The 22,250-nt window shown below is 40.5% G+C and overlaps 1 long non-coding RNA gene across 4 annotated transcripts in view; it reads right to left on the bottom strand.

Moving 5' to 3' along the window:
- LOC110505239 overlaps positions 1 to 22,250 on the bottom strand; it is a 189,422-nt gene that overhangs the window by 105,281 nt on the left and 61,891 nt on the right. For all 4 annotated transcript variants that reach the window (XR_005039564.1, XR_005039565.1, XR_005039566.1 and 1 more), the window contains exon 2: positions 1,378 to 1,510. This is a non-coding gene — a long non-coding RNA (uncharacterized LOC110505239). The remainder of the gene's footprint in view (positions 1 to 1,377; positions 1,511 to 22,250) is intronic.

The following is a 22,250-nucleotide window of genomic DNA, read 5'->3' as shown; positions in this document are numbered from 1 at the left end:
GATTTTGTATAGTTGCTGTGTAGCCTGCAGAACTTGACGTTCATTTTGTAATTTGTTGTTTTTCAGTGTTCATTTTAATAAAAGTAAGATGTTCGCCAACCACACTGCACCTTGGTCCGATCCTTCCATCAATGAACGTAACACAACCGAATAATTCCACACTTCTGTCATGAAACAGATGATTTGACCATGTCCTTGCCTTACCCCGGTAGTCCTTCAAATTGCCCCAGGATTTTCACCTCTAAAACAGGTGTCATTATTCTCACTGAGCAATGTAATTTGGCAAGATATTCTGTGAAACTCTATCGTCAATGCATCGGCCCTCGGGGGAATGTCGTGGCCTTGATCCCATCTCACACAATCCTTATTTCTGCAAGTAACCATAGTCCAGTTCACTGAGAGAAAAAATGTATATATATATTAAACAGCAGTTTAAACCTGGAAACATTTAATGTTGGTAGTTAAAATGTTGTCCACGTTATTCACATCACTCTGGTGGTGTTCGGAGCAGAGCAGCAGTAACAGATAGATAAATACAATTGCAATCTATTTTATTTATACTTATCTGCACCAGCATTTACTCCACTCTCTGAAAGGCCTCTATTTGAAACTTGGTGCTCAAATGTTGTGTCCTCAGTCATTCACTACTAGCACGCAAAATACAAGCTAATTCAATATTTTGTGGTTGAGCAAAGTAGCCCCTAAAAAACAAACCCAGTATCACATTAATTCTGTCTTCCCTTGCTCAAGCATTATTTGTCAGTGACAGAATAACCTGCAAACACAGTGAATGTGGCAGCGGCTCGCTGCAGTAACTGTGTTTGACAATGATTAATCAAGGTCACCAGTGGCTTTCTCATCTTACGCAATTAACCTAGTTTCTCTGTGCGGTGGCGGCAATCTATGGGGAAGCAATTAAAATCCAAATACTTCCTGCTGGGTGTGGACTTAACCTTGCTGGAACTTTGGCTGCAGAATCCGCCGCAAACGCGCTGCCTCCTGCAGCAGGATTAAACCTTTCCTGGACATTTAATGACAATTGGGCCCCATCCCTATCCTATAATAAGTGATAAATGATCTGACGCTATATTGCTTTCACTTAGTTAGCTGATTATGATTGATCATCTTGAGGCAGAAGGGAAAGATGAAGAGAGGGTGGGAAGGCAATATTGTTTTTCTAAAGAGGATATGGAGAATCACAGCAGGCTTTCATCTTATCATGATCCAGGCAACTGCATATGCCGAAGCACACGTGTGGAGCACTACACCTCCAGCATCTAAGCTGTATCCAGCCACCAGCAATCACAAAACTTTGTCCCCATCATGGCAATTGGATAACAAAGTCCGTATTTTTTTTCTTTGTTAGTGTGTACTGACCTTGTCGTCGTTTCCCTGATGGCAACAAACAATCAAGTCTCCCTTTATCCTCCCTAGGATGTGTGCTGCAAGGTGGCTTCTCTCCCTGGCCAGTGATGAAGCGCTATTCTGCCTCATTGGCTCATCTTTTCACCTGCAAGATGGTGACAGAGAGCACATGAACAATTTCAATTGCATTGCGAGACGGTTTAAAAAAAAGATAACTATAATAATTACATTTATTTTGGGGGATGGAGGGGCTGGGAGGCATTGGAAAGAGGCACTATACTGATATATACTATGCATTCAAAAGTATGTGGGCACCCATTCAAATTAGTGGATTCTGCTATTTCAGCCACCACACCCGTTGCTGACAGGTGTCTAAAATCGAGCACATGGCCATGCAATCTCCATAGACAAACATTGGCAGTGGAATGGCCTTACTGAAGAGCTCAGTGACCTTCAACGTGGCACCGTCATAGGTTGCCACCTTTCCAACAAGTCAGTTCGTAAAATCTCTGCCCTGCTAGAGCTGCCCCGGTCAACTGTAAGTGCTGTTATTGTGAAGTGGAAACATTTAGGAGTAACCGGCTCGGCCGCAAAGTGGTAGGCTGCACAAGCTCACAGAATGGGACTGCCGAGTGCTGAAGCGTGTAGCGCTTAAAAATCGCTTGCAACACTCACTACCGAGTTCCAAACTGCCTCTGGAAGCGACGTCAGCATGAGAAATATTCAACGTGAAATGGGCTTCCATGGTCGAGCAGCTGCACCCAAGCCTATGATCACCATGCGCAATGCCAAGCATCGGCTGGAGTGGTTTAATACTCGCCGCCATTGGACTCTGGAACAGTGGAAACGTGTTCTTGGGAATGATGCTTCACCATTTGGCATTCTGACAGACACATCTGGGTTTGGTTGATGCCCCTTAGTTCCAGTGAAGGGTAAACTTAATGCTATAGCATACAATGAGATATTCTGTGTTTCCAACTTTGTGGCAACAGTTTTGGGAAGCTCTTTCATGTTTCAGCTTGACAACTCCCCTGTGCACAAAGTGAGGTCCATACAGATAGTTTGTTGAGATCGGTCTGGAAGAACTTGACTGGCTTGCACAGAGCCCTGACCTCAACCCCATCCAACAGCTTTTGGATGAATTGGAACACTGACTGCGAGCCAGACCTAATTGCCCAACATCTGTGCTTGACCTCACTAATGCTCTTGAAGCAATGTTACGACATATAGTGGAAAGCCCTCCCAGAAGAGTGGAGGCTTTTATACCAGCAAAGAGGGAACTAACTCCACATTAATGCCAATTATTTTGGAATGACAATTCGACGAGCATGTAGTGTAGACTCTGTATTGCTACCTCTTTTATATAGCCAAGTTATTGTTAATCATTGTATTTTTATTGTTACGTGTTTTACTTTTCTATTTCTTTCTTTCTGCGTTGTTGGGAAGGGCCCGTAAGTAAGCATTTCACTGTTAGTCCACAACGTTTGTTTACGAACCATGTGAAAAATAAAATGTTATTTGATGTCATTATGAAATTGTACGTTTGGATGTTTGCGAAGCATGTGACAAATAAAATTGTATTTGATGTCATTATAAAACAGTACCTTTTGGATCCTGGATGCTGATTGGTTGATAACAGTTAGTTATTCAATAACGCAACATGTCATAATTACTGTACATTCCAAGTATCAATGTGCGTCCACTGTCCCGCAGCACAGCATTCATAAACTCAATCTCCCCAGGAAAATCTCAACATTATTTCCCCATGCTTATTGCCTAGCATTTTGTTTGGTACAGTGAAAGTTAATGAGCCTCACTGTGTGCCTAGTAGACCTGTTGAAGATGTTACAGGTTTTTTTGCAATCCCGAGGCTGACGGCTTCTCTGGTCAGGGCGAATTCATTTATAAGGATCATTAGAATTAATATATACAACTAATTGGCAATAGAAGCAAAGGTAAAACAAATGAAAATGGACGTAGTTTGCTGTCATTTCAGCTGCTTGATGTGATTGAGTGTTGGCTAGTTAGTTAGCAAAGGAGAAGTAATGTCAGCCTAGCTATCCTCGATAACCATCTTATAGACTTGACAATCAGCTGGATGTTGCCTATTTATAATTTAATTAAATCATAATTTTTTCAGTTGTCTCTCGTCAGCATTGAACCTCTGCTAGCTACATAAATGTTTTTTTTGCATAACAACATTGGATTAATTGAATGAATGACTGAGTCGAAACATGAAAATAGAATAAACAGCCAGCTTGTTTGGTTATCAACCTCAGAACTAACAACCTGTTTTTACCCGGACTATATAATCTGGTGAAAGGATTAAATAAAACTAATTTACTCATTAAACCTCTTAGAGCTACCCTCCTACTATTTTAAATTTCCGCCTGAAGACATACCCAAATCTAACTGCCTGTAGCTCAGGCACAGAACCAAGGATATGCATATTCTTGGTACCATTTGAAAGAAAACACCGAAGTTTGTGTAAATGTGAATTGAATGTAGGAGAATATAACACAATAGATCTGGTTTAGATAATACAATGAAAAAAAACATGTTTTTTATTTTTATTGTTCTATCATCATCTTTAAAATGAACAAGATAAAACAAACATTCAGATAAGATGATGGGGACAATTTCAGTGAAAAACATAAGAGGGCAACAGTACTTGTGCAAAGTTTCAAAATGAGTGTGCTACATGACATTTATCATGAAGTCACCCAGGTGTCCCACACAAATGTACCCAAATGGCCAAATTGGTGAAGTGAAACATTTTGAATGGAATAACTATATACAAAATACCAAAATGGTATTCTAACACCCCCCCCCCCCCCAAAAAAAAAATATATACATTTACAAAATAACACTTTCAATATTTGGAAGACCCTCAGTCCTCTCTACACAATATTATGCTGCTGATGCCAGGTGCCATAGCACATCCATGCATGCAGAAATACATTTGGGCAGATGAACACCACTTGTGGCAGGAGCTGGATGAACCAGCTTCAGTAGGGGATGGACACCTTGGCACTGGGTGCTCCCATTCGGAGTCAGTGTCACTGTGAAAGAAAATGTTCAGTTAGAATAGTGTCACACATGAGCCCTGTATCAACAGGTATAATAAACATATATATATATATAGAGTACAGGGAACATAAGGTTGAATATATTATTATAGACCTGCTAGATCTACTGTCTCATTTATATTATGACAGACCAGCTAGATCTACTGTCATTATTATATTACAACAGACCAGCTGTATCTACTGTCTCCATTTCACTTTGGCCATTGTTGTGGGCCTGCCCTCCATTCAAATTTCATTTCACAAATAATATTTTATATTATTAATTTCAAACAACGGCATTAGCATGAGAAGAACTTACCAGTCCAAAACGATGTCCTATCCGTTCAAAAAATATTCCTCCATTTGGGAATCGCTAAATTAATCGTCCTCAATCAATTTCTTCTAAAATTGTGTGTACATCTGTATATCTAGACTTAGATGTAGCTTTGATTGCAATGAAACCAAACATGACTGGAAAAGTCACGTTTTGTGTGTGTATTTACCTCGAATGTGTCGTTGAAAATGGAATGAGACGGAATTCACGACACAAGCGGTTCACAAAATCGTCAACGGTAAACAATTTATTTTATTGCAGTTTGTGATTTTGTTATGCCTGTGCTGGTTGAAATAGTTGTTTTTTTATGGGGCTCTATCCTCAGATAATCGCATCGTATTCTTTCGCAGTAAATCCTTTTTTAAATCTGACAATGCAGTTGGATTAGCAAGATTCTAGGCTTTCGAAACATGTGAGACACTTGTATTTTCATGAATGTTCAATATGACTATTTATGTAGCGATCACCGTATGTTGTCAAATTTCATCCCGCTACCGGGTTCCGTGCGCAGAAAGGTTAAAATAATCACGTTTTCATTAAAGTGAATCTTCTTTTATATATGTTGGCAACTGTTTAATAAAAGCAATAATGCCCTCGAACCTGAGAATTATCATGTGATAACTCCCTACTAACGGCTGTTCCCCGGCTCTTGGCTTTCCCTCTGGCCTAACAGCCCTCAGTTGGGAGTTATTTTACGATAATCCCTGGGTTCTCATGCTTTATTGCATAATGAGTGCATTGCAGTCATCATAATGACAGTTGGAATGTCAGAATTCTAAGACCTATTTTACTTGTGAAATATGATAAAACACTGGTGGATAATGGTCTTTGACTCCAAACAAAGAGCAGTGCTTTTATGAATGATCATGTACGGTATAATCAGGTGCCAACTTTATGACGCCCTCACATGTACTCTGTAAACATGGCTGAACCAAATGCCAGAGTGTCTGTCTTCTATTTAATCCCCAATCAATGCCTCAATTGTCCTTGAGCTGTACTCCCATACCTGTAACCAAATCAAGAAATCCCACAACATCTCCCAATTATAAATGTGAAATAAGCTTTAAAGTACATTAGTTCCTTTCTATGTTAATTGAATTTATCACGGCTGTCAACCCTTTCTCTCTGCCCTTTGGGCTCCCTGTAACTCTCCACAGTAGGTAAGGTTAACAGGGAGATTAGGAGCACTAGCGACTGACTCATTGACTGGCATATAAGTCAGCAATTATCTACGAAGTAATTCATCAAGTATGGTGGGTGCTCTGTAGAGTAGATATTCATAGAATATGCATATGAGATTTGCATTAAACATAATTTGATTCTCACATCACTACTTGTAGTATTGTTTATCTACTGCAGAGGAGAGGTAGGGTTAAGACACATAATGGTATATTTTTTAATGGTTTGTGGTAGAGTCTCACTTCAAATGTGGAAGGCAAGATATAGCATAATACTATTATGGTAATTCTTGTTTAATGAGAGTGGTAAGAATTACTTGAAAGCAAGTCAGCTTGCCTCCTGAAAAATTATTCATCTTAAAAGTTCTAAAAAGATTACACTAGCTATGCTGGCCTATAGTCCCTTTGGAAACCCAACTACCTAACCATCCAATGATCAGATTTATAAATAAATTATCTGGGCTCCCAAAAATAAAAATCTATATAATATATAAACAACTTTTGGAAAGCTCATTTTCAGAGCTAGCCATTAATAAAGTATGGTCTACAGATTAAAGTGGATCTGAAAAAAACATTAACTAGAACAGAATATGGAAAAATATGACCTTGGCATCCCTTAATCCGAACCATCAATTTAAAAATTTTAAGGTTGTTCCCAGACTGTATTTAACACCAAGAAAATGTTTTTACTATGAAAATGGCCCCAAATGTCAGGTGCGTGAATGAGGACCCAAAAGCGAATTAACAAACAGAGTTTCTTTAATGATGAACACACGTGGGCTCAGATGGACAGGTAGATTCCGACAGGACAGGACAAGGTTGCAGCAAACACGATGATAGTCTGGTTCAGGCATGAGACACACAAACAAGAATCCGACAAAGACAGGAGCAGAAACAGAGAGAGATATAGGGACCTAATCAGAGGGAAAAAGGGAACAGGTGGGAAAAGGGGTGAATGAGGTAGTCAGAGAAGACAAGGAACAGCTGGGGGAAAGAGGGACAGAAACGGTAACCTAGTACGACCAGCAGAGGGAGACAGGGTGAAAGGAAAGGACAGAAAGACACAACATGACAATACATGACACCAAATCCCAACTATTTACTGTTTTCCCTAAATAAGGTAGGTGTGTTCCATTATATGATGTGGTAATGTGATAATTTCATAATGCATGAATGTAAATATTCAATGCTTCACATCAATTATGTTCCTTGTGACGACAGCTCCTTAACACCCAATCAATCAGAGACGATTACTGCTGGTAGGCAGCACTGCAGCAAAAAAAACATATTAGCTCTTAGAAGGCAATCATCTCACTTTCTCCCAATTCACCAGTGGATGATATAAAGTTAGAATTATCAACAGCGAGAATGAATGGTGCTAATCAAGGAACACATGAGGTCTGAACAAATATACTTGACTCTAAAGAATAATCTCAGTGTCACATCCTGACCGTAGTTCCTTTTTTATGTCTCTATTTTTTTGTTTGGTCAGGGCGTGAGTTGGGGTGGGCATTCTATGTTTTTGTTCTTTTGTATTTCTGTGTTTGGCCTGGTATGGTTCCCAATCAGTGGCAGCTGTCTATCATAGTGTCTGATTGAGAACCATACTTAGGTTGCCTGTTCCCATCTGTGTTGGTGGGTAGTTGTTTTCTGTTTTGTGTGTCTTCACCTTACAGAACTGTTTTGTTTCATTCACTCGCTCTCTTTGTTGTTTTTTGGTTATTGCAGTGTTCAGTTTTAATTGTTTACCTTTGATGATCTTCGGATGTTTTCACTCACGACACTCCCAGTTACACAACAAATGTTCCGTTTGTTCCATAAAGATGATTTTTATGCTGTGCTGTGCCGGGCGAATGTGGGCATTGAGCCTAATGCTCGAGATCTCCAGTGCTCCACCACAGCTCTGTTCAACCTGTGCCTGCAATCTGGAGGGTCCGGGCTAAAGTGGTCATTCAGCCTGGAGGAGTGGTGCCAAGGCTGCGCACCAGAGCTCCAGTGCTCCCCTACAGCCCGGTCCATCCGGTGCCTCCTCCACGCACCAGGCCTCCTGGGTCCTGTGGCAGCCCCACGCACCAGGCTGTCTCTCCGTCTCCTCCCTCCAGGTTCTCCCGCCTGTCCGGAGCTGCCAGCGTCTCCCGCCTGTCCAGAGCTGCCAGAACCGCCCGTCAGTCCGCAGCCGCCAGAGTCTCCCTCCTATTCGGGCCCTGCGGTAAGGGTCCCCAGTCCGAGGTCGGCGGCGAGGGTCGCCACTCCAGAGGCGCCACATAAGTGGGCCAAGACTAAGGTGGAGTGGGGTCTACGTCCCGCACCAGAGCCGCCACCACAGTGAAATGCCCACCCAGACCTTCCCCTATAGGTTCAGGTTTTGCGACCGGAGTCTGCACCTTTAGGGGGGGGGGGGGGGGGTACTGTCACATCCTGACCTTAGTTCCTTTTTTATGTCTCTATTTTTGGTTTGGTCAGGGCGTGAGTTGGGGTGGGCATTCTATGTTTTTGTTCTATGTTTTGTATTTCTGTGTCTGGCCTGGTATGGTTCCCAATCAGAGGCAGCTGTCTATCGTTGTCTCTGATTGACAACCATACTTAGGTAGCCTGTTCCCACCTGTGCTGGTGGGTAGTTGTTTTCTGTTTTAAGTGTATTCACCTTACAGAACTGTTACGTTTCGTTCACTCTCTATCTTTGTTGTTTTTGGTTATTGCAGTGTTCAGTTTTAATTGTTTACCTTTGATGATCTTCGGATGTTTTCACTCACGACACTCCCAGTTACACAACAAATGTTCAGTTTGTTCCATAAAGATGATTTTTATATCCAAAATACCTATGTTTGTTTGTCGCGTGATGTTCAGAAATCCACAGGAAAGAGCGGTCACGACAACACAGACAAAAATTCCAAATAGTTTTCATAATGTCCACAGAAACATGTCAAACGTTTTTTTATAATTAATCCTCAGGTTGTTTTTAAAATATATAATCGCTAATATATCAACCGCAAATGTCTTTCACACTAGGAGAGGGGAAAACTATGGCTGTCCAAATTCTGTTGCGCAAACAGAACTCATGTGACCCCTTGATGCAATGTTATCGTTCTGGCTCATTTTTCAAAATAAAAGCCTGAAACTATTTCTGAGGACTGTTGACACCTTGAGAAAGCGATAGGAAAAGGAATCTGGTTCATATCCATTTAAATCCAGCAAAGGGAGGCAATGGAACATGGAGTTTTCAAAATAGAAGCAACTTCCTGTTTTGATTTTCCTCAGGGTTTCGCCTGCAATATCAGTTCTGTTAAACTCACAGACAATATTTTGACAGTTTTGGAAACTTTAGTGTGTTCTATCCAATACTAATAATAATATGCATATCTTAGCAACTGAGACTGAGGAGCTGGCCATTTACAATGGGCACCTTTTCATCCAAGCTACTCAATACTGCCCCTGCAGCCATATTAAGTTAACAGGTGTGCCTTGTCAAAAGTTCATTTGTGAAATTATTTATTTCCTTAATGTGTTTGAGCCAATCAGTTGTGTTAGTGACAAGGTAGGGGTGGTATGCAGAAGAGAGCCCTATTAGGTAAAATACCAAGTTCATATTATGGCAAAAAAAAGAGAAATGACAGTCCACTTTAAGACATGAAGGTCAGTCAATACGGAAATTTCAAGAACTTCAAACATTTCTTCAAGTGCAGTTGCAAAAACCATTAAACGCTACAGTGAAATTGTCTCTCATGAGGACCGCCACAGCGAAGGAAGACCCAGAGTTACCTCTGCTGCAGAGGATAAGTTCATTAGAGTTACCAGCCTAGAAATGGCAGCCCAAATAAATGCTTCACAGAGTTCAAGTAACAGACACATCTCAACATCAACTGTTCAGAAGAGACTGTGTGAATCAGGCCTTCATGGTCAAAATGCTGCTAAGAAACCACTACTAAAGGACACCAATACAAAGAAGAGAATTGTTTGGGCCAAGAAACACGAGAAATGGACATTAGACCGGTGGAAATCTGTCCAAATTTGAGATTTTTGGATCCTACCGCCGTGTCTTTGAGACTCGAGTAGGTGAACGGATGATCTCATTCAAGATACACGTAACCAGCATGGCTACCACAGTATTCTGCAGCAATACGCCATCCCATCTAGTTTGCGCTTAGTGGGACTATCATTTGTTTTTCAACAGGACAATGACCCAACACATCTCCAAGCTGTGTAAGGGCTATTTGACAAAGCAGGAGAGTGATGGAGTGCTGCATCAGATGAACTGGCCTCCACAATCACCCGACCTCAACCCAATTGAGATGGTTTGGGATGAGTTGGACCACAAAGTGAAGGAAAAGCAGCCAACAAGTGCTCAGCATATGTGGGAACTCCTCCAAGACTGTTGGGAAAGCATTCCAGGTGAAGCTGTTTAACCTCTAGCGTCGAGCAATGCCGTATCCGGGAGGATAATCATAGCCTCAAGCTCATTACCATAACGCAACGTTTCCTATTCATGAAAACCGCAAATGAAATGAAATAAATATATTGAAACACAAGCTTAGCCTTTTGTTAACAACACTGTCATCTCAGATTTTCAAAATATGCTTTAACCAAAGCTACACAAGCATTTGTGTAAGAGTATTGATAGCCTAGCATAGCATTAAGCCTAGCATTCAGCAGGCAACATTTTCACAAAAACAAGAAAAGCATTCAAAAAAATAATTTACCTTTGAAGAACTTCGGATGTTTTCAACGACGAGACTCTCAGTTAGATAGCAAATGTTCATTTTTTCCAAAAATATTATTTGTGTAAGAGAAATAGCTCCGTTTTGTTCATCACGTTTGGCTAAGAAAAAAAAAAACGAAAATTAATTTACAACGCCAAACTTTTTTCCAAATTAGCTCCATAATATCGACAGAAACATGCAAACGTTGTTTAGAATCAATCCTCAAAGTGTTTTTCACAATTCTATTCGATGAAAAATCATTCCTGGCAGTCGGTTTCTCATCAGAGCCAAACTGAAAAAAACTGCAGCTGGAGATTACGCAATAATTGCGACGGAGGACACCAAGCGACCACCTGGTAAATGTAGTCTCTTATGGTCAATCTTCCAATGATATGCCTACAAATACGTCACAATGCTGCAGACACCTTGGGGAAAAAGTGGAAAAGGTAAGCTGACTCCTAGCTCCTCCACAGCCATATAAGGAGTCATTGCCATGAGGCGGTTTCAAAATATGTGCCACTTCCTGATTCTATTTTTATCTGTTTTTTTTCTGCAACATCAGTTCTGTGGCACTCACAGACAATATCTTTGCAGTTATGGGAACGTCAGAGTGTTTTCTTTCCAAAGCTGTCAATTATATGCATAGTCGAGCATCTTTTCGTGACAAAATATCTTGTTTAAAACGGGAATGTTTTTCATCCAAAAATTAAAAGAGCGCCCCCTATATCGAAGAAGTTAAGAGAATGTGCAAAGCTGTCATCAAGGTAAAAGGTGGCTACTTTGAAGAATATAAAATATATTTTGATTTCTTTTACACTTTTTTTGGTTACTACATGATTCCATGTGTGTTATTTCATAGTGTTGATGTCTTCACTATTATTCTACAATGTAGAAAATAGGAACAATGAAGAAAAACCCTTCAATGAGTACGTCTGTCCAAACTTTTGACTTGTACTGTACTTACAAACAATATACACTCTAAGCTGACATATGTAATTGTTTTAAGATTGTCATACTATGGCTAATTTAGCTATTTGATTTTGAATTGTAGAACCCCTTTAGGTATCAAAAAAATATATATACTTTTGGGGGGGGGGGGGGGGGTAAAATATTACATTTGGGATTTACTACTAAAGCCCAGAGAAACACACTGAATAACACATTCATAAATGGCAAAAAAAGACAGTCAAAAAATATATCATAAGAAACAAGATTTGAAGTGTCTGTCCTATATCTAGGAGATATAAGAAAGCTCAGGATTTTTTAAATATTTTTTTTTAACTTTTTTGTGTTAATTAAACTACTTTCATACTTCCATTCATTTTTGAAAAACCAGTACCGGTTACCTTCAGATGAGTCCTGTGACACTTGTTGGTTTACATTAGTTTGTAGCCCAAACTGTTTGAACGATACAAACAGAAGTTGGCACATCGATGGAACCATCCCCTAACACTTGTGCAAAACATAGAACACCATGTTCGTGAGTCTCCCCTTTCCATATAGGGGTCATAATAGTTAGTAGGTCAAACCGTTAGGACACTACAGACGTTTTTGGACTTTGGGGCCATCCTGTAGATGGCATCCCCATAATCCAGGATGTGGAGTAGTGTCATTTAGACCAGGAAGTGTTTAATAGAGTGTGTAAATGAAGATTTGATTCGGTAGAGATAGCCTATTCTGGACTTGACCTTTCCTTGAAGATTATTGATTGTTTTTGTGTGTGTGTGGAATGATAGTGGCATGTCCAGCCAGAATCCCAGGTATTTGTATGCACTGACAAATTCCAGGGCAGACCCATCTATTAAGTAGATGTTAAGGGGAACGTCGATGTGATTTTTCCTGTAGAACAGCATAGCTTTTTGTTTGTGTCGAGGAGGTGGTGCAGGTTGAGGAAGGTATGCTTGATGTGAGTGAAGGTTGATTAAAGGCTTGTTAGCACAGAGTTTGAGGGCCCAGATGTATAGAGAATGGTGTCATTGGCAAAGAGGTGTATGAAGTACTCGTTAACATTTCGTGAAACGTTATTTGTCTAAATGGAGATGGTGGTGCCTAGGGTGGATCCTTGAGGGACACCCATGGTGACTGGAAGGGGTGAAGATAGCATGTTATCTGATTTTTACAATACTATAATATTTCTGGTTATTTAAAAGATATTTCACCACGGTTTGGATGGTACAATGATTTTCTACATTGCTTGTTTTGAAATTGGGGAGAAAAAGGGGGTAAAATACCCCAAAAATACAAAACTATGTAAAATAAAAAGTCTAAATCTGTCGCTGGTCATCAAACCTTACATATGGCTTCCTGTAAGAGCTTTGATGAACCCAGACCCGACAGAGATGCAACGTGTATAAAAGAAAAGGAGGGATCTCCATCCACTGTTTAAAACCTCCCCATGAAAAGACACCTCAAGACATCACAGACTTACGCATGTTTGATCTTTTGCCCTTCGTCTTCAGGATGACTGCCTGTCTTTTTCATGCTTTCAGGACTAGAAATACATCTGCCAACCCACCCCACCTTTCTTGTTCGATTGGGCACACACAAACAAATAAACACATCAGCTCGTCGCTTTCGTTGAATCTCTGAGCAGTGTTTTATTTTGCTCTTATTTTACGGGCCATTGCCTGTCCTCCTGCCTCATTGATTTCAGTGTTCTTCTTTCCTTTTCCCAATGATGCTGTGTGGCTCCATTAGAAAGGAGGCTGTGAATTTAGCATGGCTGTGCTGCTTTCTGTCTGCCTGGGAACAGCTATTCCTCTGGGTGGCACGAGTTCTCCACTATTCTGAGGAACGTTTCTCAGCTTGGAAAGGGGAATAAGTCAGAGGCTACACGGTAAAGGATGAGACACACCGCCAACTTCTCAGCTTGTCTGGGCTGAGGTGGGAATAACGAAATGTGTCAGGGCGGTGGGGCATTGTGGGTTTTCAAGGTTTTTAGTTAGCCTATGTTATACTAGATACATATACAGACACAAACAGTAGATAGAAAACCAGAAAATCTATTTGCTATATTTGACACCTGCCTCCTCACACAAATCCAGGCAACCAGTATGGGGCATCTGTGTCCATTACATGAAAGCATACACATCAGATAGCATCACAGCTTAGGTCAATTGCCAGCATGAGTCAGATTGCTAGTCTCGCAGGGGATTATGGGTGATATGGATATGGCTCTTTATGGATATACATTATGCTTTATAATCCTCCATTGGAGGTGTTCTGGTTTCAGGTATTTAGATCAGGCGACACAAAACTGATGGCATCGAGATTTCTACTCTTCTATGCTCTCCAGGCAATATCTCACATCACATCCCCCACACCTCAGAAGATAGTTTAATGCAATTTTTGCTGTTATGCCTGTCAGCGGCCTGTGATCAGATTTAAATTATTGCATGCATGCAACAGACTGGAATCCAACAGACTTTCAAGACCAGGGAAAGCCATTTGAAAGCATCACCGACTTCTTGACAGTTTATGTTTTAATTCATGAGCATACTACGTTCTTATTATTGATTTGTAATTATGTGAACTTCAGCAGGCAATGTCCTATTCCTGAATGGAATTTCATTCTTTTAGTCTGTAAAGAATGTAGCTGACCCTAACCTTGCTTGTCATTGTCTGGGCTCCCAGGTGGCGATGTGGTCTAATGTATTGCAAACCAGTGCTAGATGCATCGCTACAGACCATCGTTCGATCCCGGACTGCATCACAACCTGCCGTGATCGGGAGTCCCATAGGCTGGCGCACAATTGGCACAGCGTTGTTCAGGTTAGTGGAAGGTCTGGCCGTCATTGTAAAATAAAAAATGTGTTCTTAACTGACTTCCCTAATTAAATTATAGGTTAAATATATATATATATATTACACTACACTACCAGTCAATGGTTTGGACACACTTACTCATTCAAGGGTTTTTCATTATTTGTACTATTTTCTACATTCGGGTAAGGGGGATATCTAGTCAGTTGTACAACTGAATGCCTTAAGACATTCAATCCGGAAAATGTCAAGAACTTTGAAAGTTTCTTCAAGTGCAGTCGCAAAAACCATCAATCGTCATGATGAAACTGGCTCTCATGAGGACTGCCAGAGGAAAGGAAGACCCAGAGTTGCCTCTGCTGCAGAGGATAAGTTCATTAGAACAACTGCACCTCAGATTGCAGCCCAAATCAATGCTTCACAGAGTTCAAGCAACAGGCACATCTCAACATCAACTGTTCAGAGGAGACTGCATGAACCAAGCCTTTATAGTTGAATTGCTGCAAAGAAACCACTACTAAAGGACACCAATAAGAAGAGGAGACTTGCTTGGGATGAGAAACATGAGCAAAGGACATTAGACAGGTGAAATCTGTCCTTTGGTCTGATGAGTCCAAATGTGAGATTTTTGGTTCCAACAACCGTGTCTTTGTGAGAAGCAGAGTAGGTAAACGTTTGATCTCTGCATGTGTGGTTCCCAATGTGAAGATGGAGGAGGAGGTGTGATGGTGTGGGGCTGGTGACATTGTCTGTGATTTATTAAAAAATCAAGGTACACTTAACGAGCATGTCTACAACAGCATTCTGCAGCGATATGCCATCCCATCTGGTTTGCACTTAGTGCCACTATAATTTGTTTATCAACAGAACAATGACCCAACACACCTCCAGGCTGTGTAAGGGCTATTTGACCAAGAAGGAGAGTGATGGAGTGCTGCATTAGATGACCTGGCCTCCACAATCACCCGACCTCAACCCAATTGAGATGGTTTGGGATGAGTTGGACCACAGAGTGAAGGAAAAGCAGCCAACAAGTGCTCAGCATATGTGGGAACTCCTTCAAGACTGTTGAAAAAGCATTCCTTATGAAGCTGGTTGAGAGAATGCCCAGAGTGTGCAAAGCTGTCATCAAGGCTACATTGAAGAATATAAAATATATTTTCATTTGTTTAACACTTTGTTTTTGATTACAACATGATTCTGTATTTCATAGTTTTAATGTCTTGACTATTAGTCTACAATGTAGAAAATAATCAAATAAATAAATAACCCTTGAATGAGTAGGTGTGTCCAAACATGACTGGTACTGTGTTGTCCTTAACATTACTCCATTCAGCAGATGTGGGACACACACACACACACATAAACACTCCCCACCCTTCCCTTCCCCCACAAACAACCACAAGCTCAGATATTCAACATTTTTTCTTTCAACCGAGCCCAACTCAAGAAAAGACTTGATGTGGGAATGCAACATTTTGGAAGAATTCTGAGATTAGATTTTTTTCTTTGCAAGACAAACCCTGCCAGGCAGGCTCAGAATATTGAAGGGGCGGTGCTACGTTAGAGGGTCTCTGACTGCATTTATCTTTGTCTTGGATGCATATATGCCACTTTCAGTAGGCCTATAAAACAGATAAGGACTTCTTCTTAGTGTATGGGTTGCTCAGGTGGGTGTCTAGGGTATAGGTTTGGGGCCGTTCCATCATGATTGGACAATAAATTAATATATTTATAATGTATTTTAAAATGTATGTCCCATACCTCCACAAAATGGTTAGCTCTCTCTGTCACAACTCCTCGCAGACAGACACACACACTCTGGCATTTGCAACCATTTTCCTTTTTCACTCATTTAACTCCACAGCTTTCATAGCGTAAAAACACACACACACACATACCCACATACAGTGCCTTGCGAAAGTATTCGGCCCCCTTGAACTTTGCGACCTTTTGCCACATTTCAGGCTTCAAACATAAAGATATAAAACTGTATTTTTTTGTGAAGAATCAACAACAAGTGGGACACAATCATGAAGTGGAAGGACATTTATTGGATATTTCAAACTTTTTTAACAAATCAAAAACTGAAAAATTGGGCGTGCAAAATTATTCAGCCCCTTTACTTTCAGTGCAGCAAACTCTCTCCAGAAGTTCAGTGAGGATCTCTGAATGATCCAATGTTGACCTAAATGACTAATGATGATAAATACAATCCACCTGTGTGTAATCAAGTCTCCGTATAAATGCACCTGCACTGTGATAGTCTCAGAGGTCCGTTAAAAGCGCAGAGAGCATCATGAAGAACAAGGAACACACCAGGCAGGTCCGAGATACTGTTGTGAAGAAGTTTAAAGCCGGATTTGGATACAAAAAGATTTCCCAAGCTTTGAACATCCCAAGGAGCACTGTGCAAGCGATAATATTGAAATGGAAGGAGTATCAGACCACTGCAAATCTACCAAGACCTAGCCGTCCCTCTAAACTTTCAGCTCATACAAGGAGAAGACTGATCAGAGATGCAGCCAAGAGGCCCATGATCACTCTGGATGAACTGCAGAGATCTACAGCTGAGGTGGGAGACTCTGTCCATAGGACAACAATCAGTCGTATATTGCACAAATCTGGCCTTTATGGAAGTGGCAAGAAGAAAGCCATTTCTTAAAGATATCCATAAAAAGTGTTGGTTAAAGTTTGCCACAAGCCACCTGGGAGACACAACAAACATGTGGAAGAAGGTGCTCTGGTCAGATGAAACCAAAATTGAACTTTTTGGCAACAATGCAATACGTTATGTTTGGCGTAAAAGCAACACAGCTCATCACCCTGAACACACCATCCCCACTGTCAAACATGGTGGTGGCAGCATCATGGTTTGGGCCTGCTTTTCTTCAGCAGGGACAGGGAAGATGGTTAAAATTGATGGGAAGATGGATGGAGCCAAATTACAGGACCATTCTGGAAGAAAACCTGATGGTGTCTGCAAAAGACCTGAGACTGGGACTGAGATTTGTCTTCCAACAAGACAATGATCCAAAACATAAAGCAAAATCTACAATGGAATGGTTCAAAAATAAACATATCCAGGTGTTAGAATGGCCAAGTCAAAGTCCAGACCTGAATCCAATCGAGAATCTGTGGAAAGAACTGAAAACTGCTGTTCACAAATGCTCTCCATCCAACCTCACTGAGCTCGAGCTGTTTTGCAAGGAGGAATGGGAAAAAAATCCAGTCTCTCGATGTGCAAAACTGATAGAGACATACCCCAAGCGACTTACAGCTGTAATCGCAGCAAAAGGTGGCGCTACAAAGTATTAACTTAAGGGGGCTGAATAATTTTGCACGCCCAATTTTTTTTTTTTTTTTTTTAAGTTTGAAATATCCAATAAATGTCGTTCCACTTCATGATTGTGTCCCACTTGTTGTTGATTCTTCACAAAAAAATACAGTTTTATATCTTTATGTTTGAAGCCTGAAATGTGGCAAAAGGTCGCAAAGTTCAAGGGGGCCGAATACTTTCGCAAGGTACTGTATACTTCTCCTTAAATTAATAAAAATACTTTAGTAAGTGCTTATTAAGTTTCAAATAAAGTAACAGGGTTGACCTTAACAGGGTTGGCCGTAACAGGTTGACTGTAACCCACAAATCTTGTGACAGGGGAAATGGAAGCTTGTTGTGACCAACATGGTGTGGCAATTGAATGCAAGCTACACACAACAACAATAAAAAATTGTAAAATAATTTCTAGCCTGTCTATCTATGGGTAACAGGGTTGACTTGTTATTCTCGACCCGCTCAGCTTTCCACCGCAAAACACCAGAAAATTTCCAAAAATAGCAGAACCAGCTCACACTATTATCTGACTATTAGATGTTAAATGTTTATTTTAAAGACAAAAAAATGTAAACGACCAGTGCAGTCAACTATGTGATTTTCCTGTTTTATACATATTTACACACTACGATGTTGGAATAATGCTGTGAAATTGTGAAAATTATGATAATGCCCTTTTAGTGTAAGAGCTGTTTGAAAATAAGTTTCAGACTGTTTTGGTGTGATGGAGTTAATTAGTTAATTGATCAATAAGAAAAAGACTTCCAAACATCTCTGCCAATAACAGTTAATTTTCAGTTTTCCCCTCCCCACTCGGACCACTCCAGACAGTCCTACCTAAATTATTCCTTGAGAAATTGCTCTATGCTAAAAAGTCCATTAAAATAACATAAAATTGATCAGAAATAGTGTGTAGACATTGGTAATGACTATTGTAGCTGGAAACTGCAGATTTTTAATGGAATATCTACATAGGCTTACAGAGGCAACCATCACTCCTGCGTTGCAATGGCACGTTGTGTTAGCTAACACAAGTTTATCATTTTCAAAGGCTAATTGATCATTAGAAAACCCTTTTACAATTATGTTAGCACAGCTGAAAACTGTTGTCCTGATAAAGAATCAATAAAACTGGCCTTATTCAGACTAGTTGAGATCTGGAGCATCAGCATTTCTGGGTTCGATTACAGGCTCAAAATGGCCAGAAACAAATACCTTTCTTTTGAAACTCGTCAGTCTATTCTTGTTCTGAGAATTGAAGGCTATTCCATGCGAGAAACTGACAAGAAACTGACGATCTCGTACAACACTCCCTTCACAGAACATCGCAAACTGTCTCTAACCAGAAAAGAAAGAGTGGGAGGCTCCGGTGCACAACTGAGCCAGAGGACAAATACATTAGAGTGTCTAGTCCTCAACTGGCAGCTTCATTAAATAGTACCCCCAAAACACCAGTCTCAATGTCAACAATGAAGAGGCAACTACGGGATGCTGGCCTTCTAGGCAGAGTTTCTCTGTCCAGTGTCTATGTTCTTTTGCCCATCTTAATCTTTTAGTTTTATTGGCCAATCTGAGATATGGCTTTTTCTTTGCAACTCTGCCAAGGAGGATTTTGAGCAGCAGTCAATTTCCTTTTCTCAGTTCCACTTTAGGGAATAATTAAAGAGGCATACTTTCTACAGTGGCTAGGGAGAGCTTGCTTAAATTGCATGGTTCCAGGCGCCACAAAGCCCTTAGTTATGGCAGCACTTGTTGTATACACAGAGACTGAACAAACCCATCACTATAGTTGCGTCCCAAATGGCACTCTATTCCCTATTTAGTGTACTACTTTTGACCAGACCCTATACGGCTCTGGTCAAAAGTAGTGAACCATAAAGGGAAAAGGGTGGCATTTGAGATGCATCCTATATCATTAGCATAAAGATGAATTGTGATGGTGTCAGTGCAGATTGGTACTGTGTTAAGCTACTATTTCCATTGAGGTGTGAGTTTTGCAGTAGTGAAAGGGAGGGGAAGATGGAGTGTCATCGTGTTTTAATACTTACAGGTGTTGAAAGAAATGAGAACAAACTAACCTTACTCTGATATGGCTCTCTGCTTTCTCCCTCTCTGTCTCTATCTTTCTAACACACACACACACACACACACACACATGAGTAAGGGGTGGGTGGTACATTTGTGTTTGTGTTTTTCTATTTGTGCATGTTCATCTGATGTATAGTCAAAAGTTTAGACACATCTCCTCATTCAAGGGTTTTCTTTATTTTTACTATTTTCTACATTGTAGAATAAAATATCACATATGGAATCACGTAGTAACCAAAAAAGTGTTAAACAAATCAATATTTATTTTAGATTTTTTAAAGTAGCCTTGATGACAGCTTTGCACACTCTTGGCATTCCCTCAAACAGCTTCACCTGGAATGCTTTTCGAACAGCCTTGAAAGAGTTCACACATATGCTGAGCACTTGTTGGTTGCTATTCCTTCAATCTGCAGTCCAACTCATCCCATCTCAATTGGATTGAGGTTGAGTGATTGTGGGGGCCAGGTCATCTGATGAAGCACTTCATAGCTGTCCTTCTTGGTCAAATAGCCCTTACACAGCCTGGAGTTGGGTCATTGTCTTGTTGAAAAACAAATGATAGTCCGCAGACCAGATGGGATGGCGTATCGCTGCAGAATGCTGTGGTAGCCATGCTGGTTAAGTGTGCCTTGAATTCTAAATAAATCACAGACAGTGTCACCAGCAAAGCACCACAACACCATCACACCTCCTCCTCCATGCTTCACGGTGGGAATCACACATGCAGAGATCATCCGTTCACCTACTCTGCATCTCACAAAGACAAGGCCCAATCAAGTCTCTTATTATTGTTGTCTTAAAGTAGTGGTTTCTTTGCAGCAATTCAACCATGAAGGATTGATTCACACAGTCTGAACAGTTGATGTTGAGGTGTGTCTGTTACTAGAACTATGTGAAGCATATATTTGGGCTGCAGATGGAGGCACTGAGGATGGTGACACTAATGAACGTTTCCTCTGCAGCAGAGGTAACTCTGGGTCTTCCTTTCCTGTGGCGGTCATCATGAGAGCCAGTTTCATCATAGCGCTGGATGGTTTTTGCACACATGAAGAAACTTTCAAAGTTCTTGAAATGTTCCGCATTGACTGACCATGTCTTAAAGTAATGACGGACTGACATTTCTCTTTGCTTATTTGAGCTGTTCTTGCCATAATATGTACTTGGTCTTTTACCAAATAGGGCTATCTTCTGTATACCACCCCTACCTTGTCACAACACAACTGATTGGCTCAAACGCAATAAGAAGGAAATAAATTATTTTAAGAAGGAACACCTGTTAATTGAAATGCATTCCAGGTGACTAACTCGTGAAGCTGGTTGAGAGAATGTCAAGGGTGTGCAAAGCAGTCATCAAGGCAAAGGGTGGCTATTTGAATAATCTCATATAAAATATATTTTGAGAGCCATTTTCATTGTAGTTATAGCCTATTGTTAGCTAGGTAGCTAACAATGAACCTATTTGGTTAGCTATCTGCGGATTCGTGCAGGGTAGTAATGTTATGAGTTGGGATTATGGTTAATTGTTTAGCTAGCTACCATAATCCCATTTCTAAACAAAATACTCCACTATGCAAGTGACCTTTTCGCTGTACCGTTTACACCTTCTGTATCCTGTGCATGTGACAAATAATCGTAGATTTTATTTGATATAGTATGTGTTTACTAGAGAGGGTAATGTGAAGTACAACATGACCTGCACCAAAGTCAAATTAGGTTACAACGTTATTAGATTTGGATAGGAAACTGTTAAAAAACTGTCTGTGAGTATAACAGAACTGATATGGCAGGCGAAAAACCGAGGAAAATTCAACCAGGAAGTACTACTATTTTGAAATGCTGTTTTTCCTTTAAAAGCCTATCCACCATACAAAGACCTTGGACCCAGTTCACGAGCTATGTGCCTTCCTCTACATGTGACCAGTATTTAGGCATTGTTTCAGGCTTTTACTCTGAAAAATGAGAGAGATACAGCACTTTCATTCAGTGGCCAGTGGAAATTTCCATTCATCAGCCATGCACCCTGATCGTGAACGCGCCTTTCTTGTTTCTCCTTTCCTATTGACTAAGCTTTTGTCCGGTTGAAATATTATTGATAATGTATGACAAAAACAACTGGGGGATTTGTTTTAAACATCGTTTGGCATGTGTCTAGTAACTTTTATTGTACTTTTTAAAAACTTTTTGTCCTGGAATTAGTGCATGCACCTTCTGCATTCGGATTACTGGACAAAACGCGCGAACAAAAATGATTTTTTTGCTCATAGAGAGGGACATTATCGAATAAAACAAACATTTATTGTCTAACATGGAGACCTGGGAGTGCCACCAGATGAAGATCATCAAAGGTATGTGATTCATTTTAATGCTATTTCTGACTTTTGAGACACTCCTTGGCTGGAAAATGGCTGAATGCGTTTCCGTGGC

This window comes from Oncorhynchus mykiss, chromosome 25, assembly GCF_013265735.2.
Source record: "Oncorhynchus mykiss isolate Arlee chromosome 25, USDA_OmykA_1.1, whole genome shotgun sequence".
Classification (NCBI taxonomy): Eukaryota; Metazoa; Chordata; class Actinopteri; order Salmoniformes; family Salmonidae; genus Oncorhynchus; species Oncorhynchus mykiss.
The sequence above is the reverse complement of the archived record's forward strand: the minus strand, read 5'-3'. Positions and strand labels throughout refer to the sequence as shown.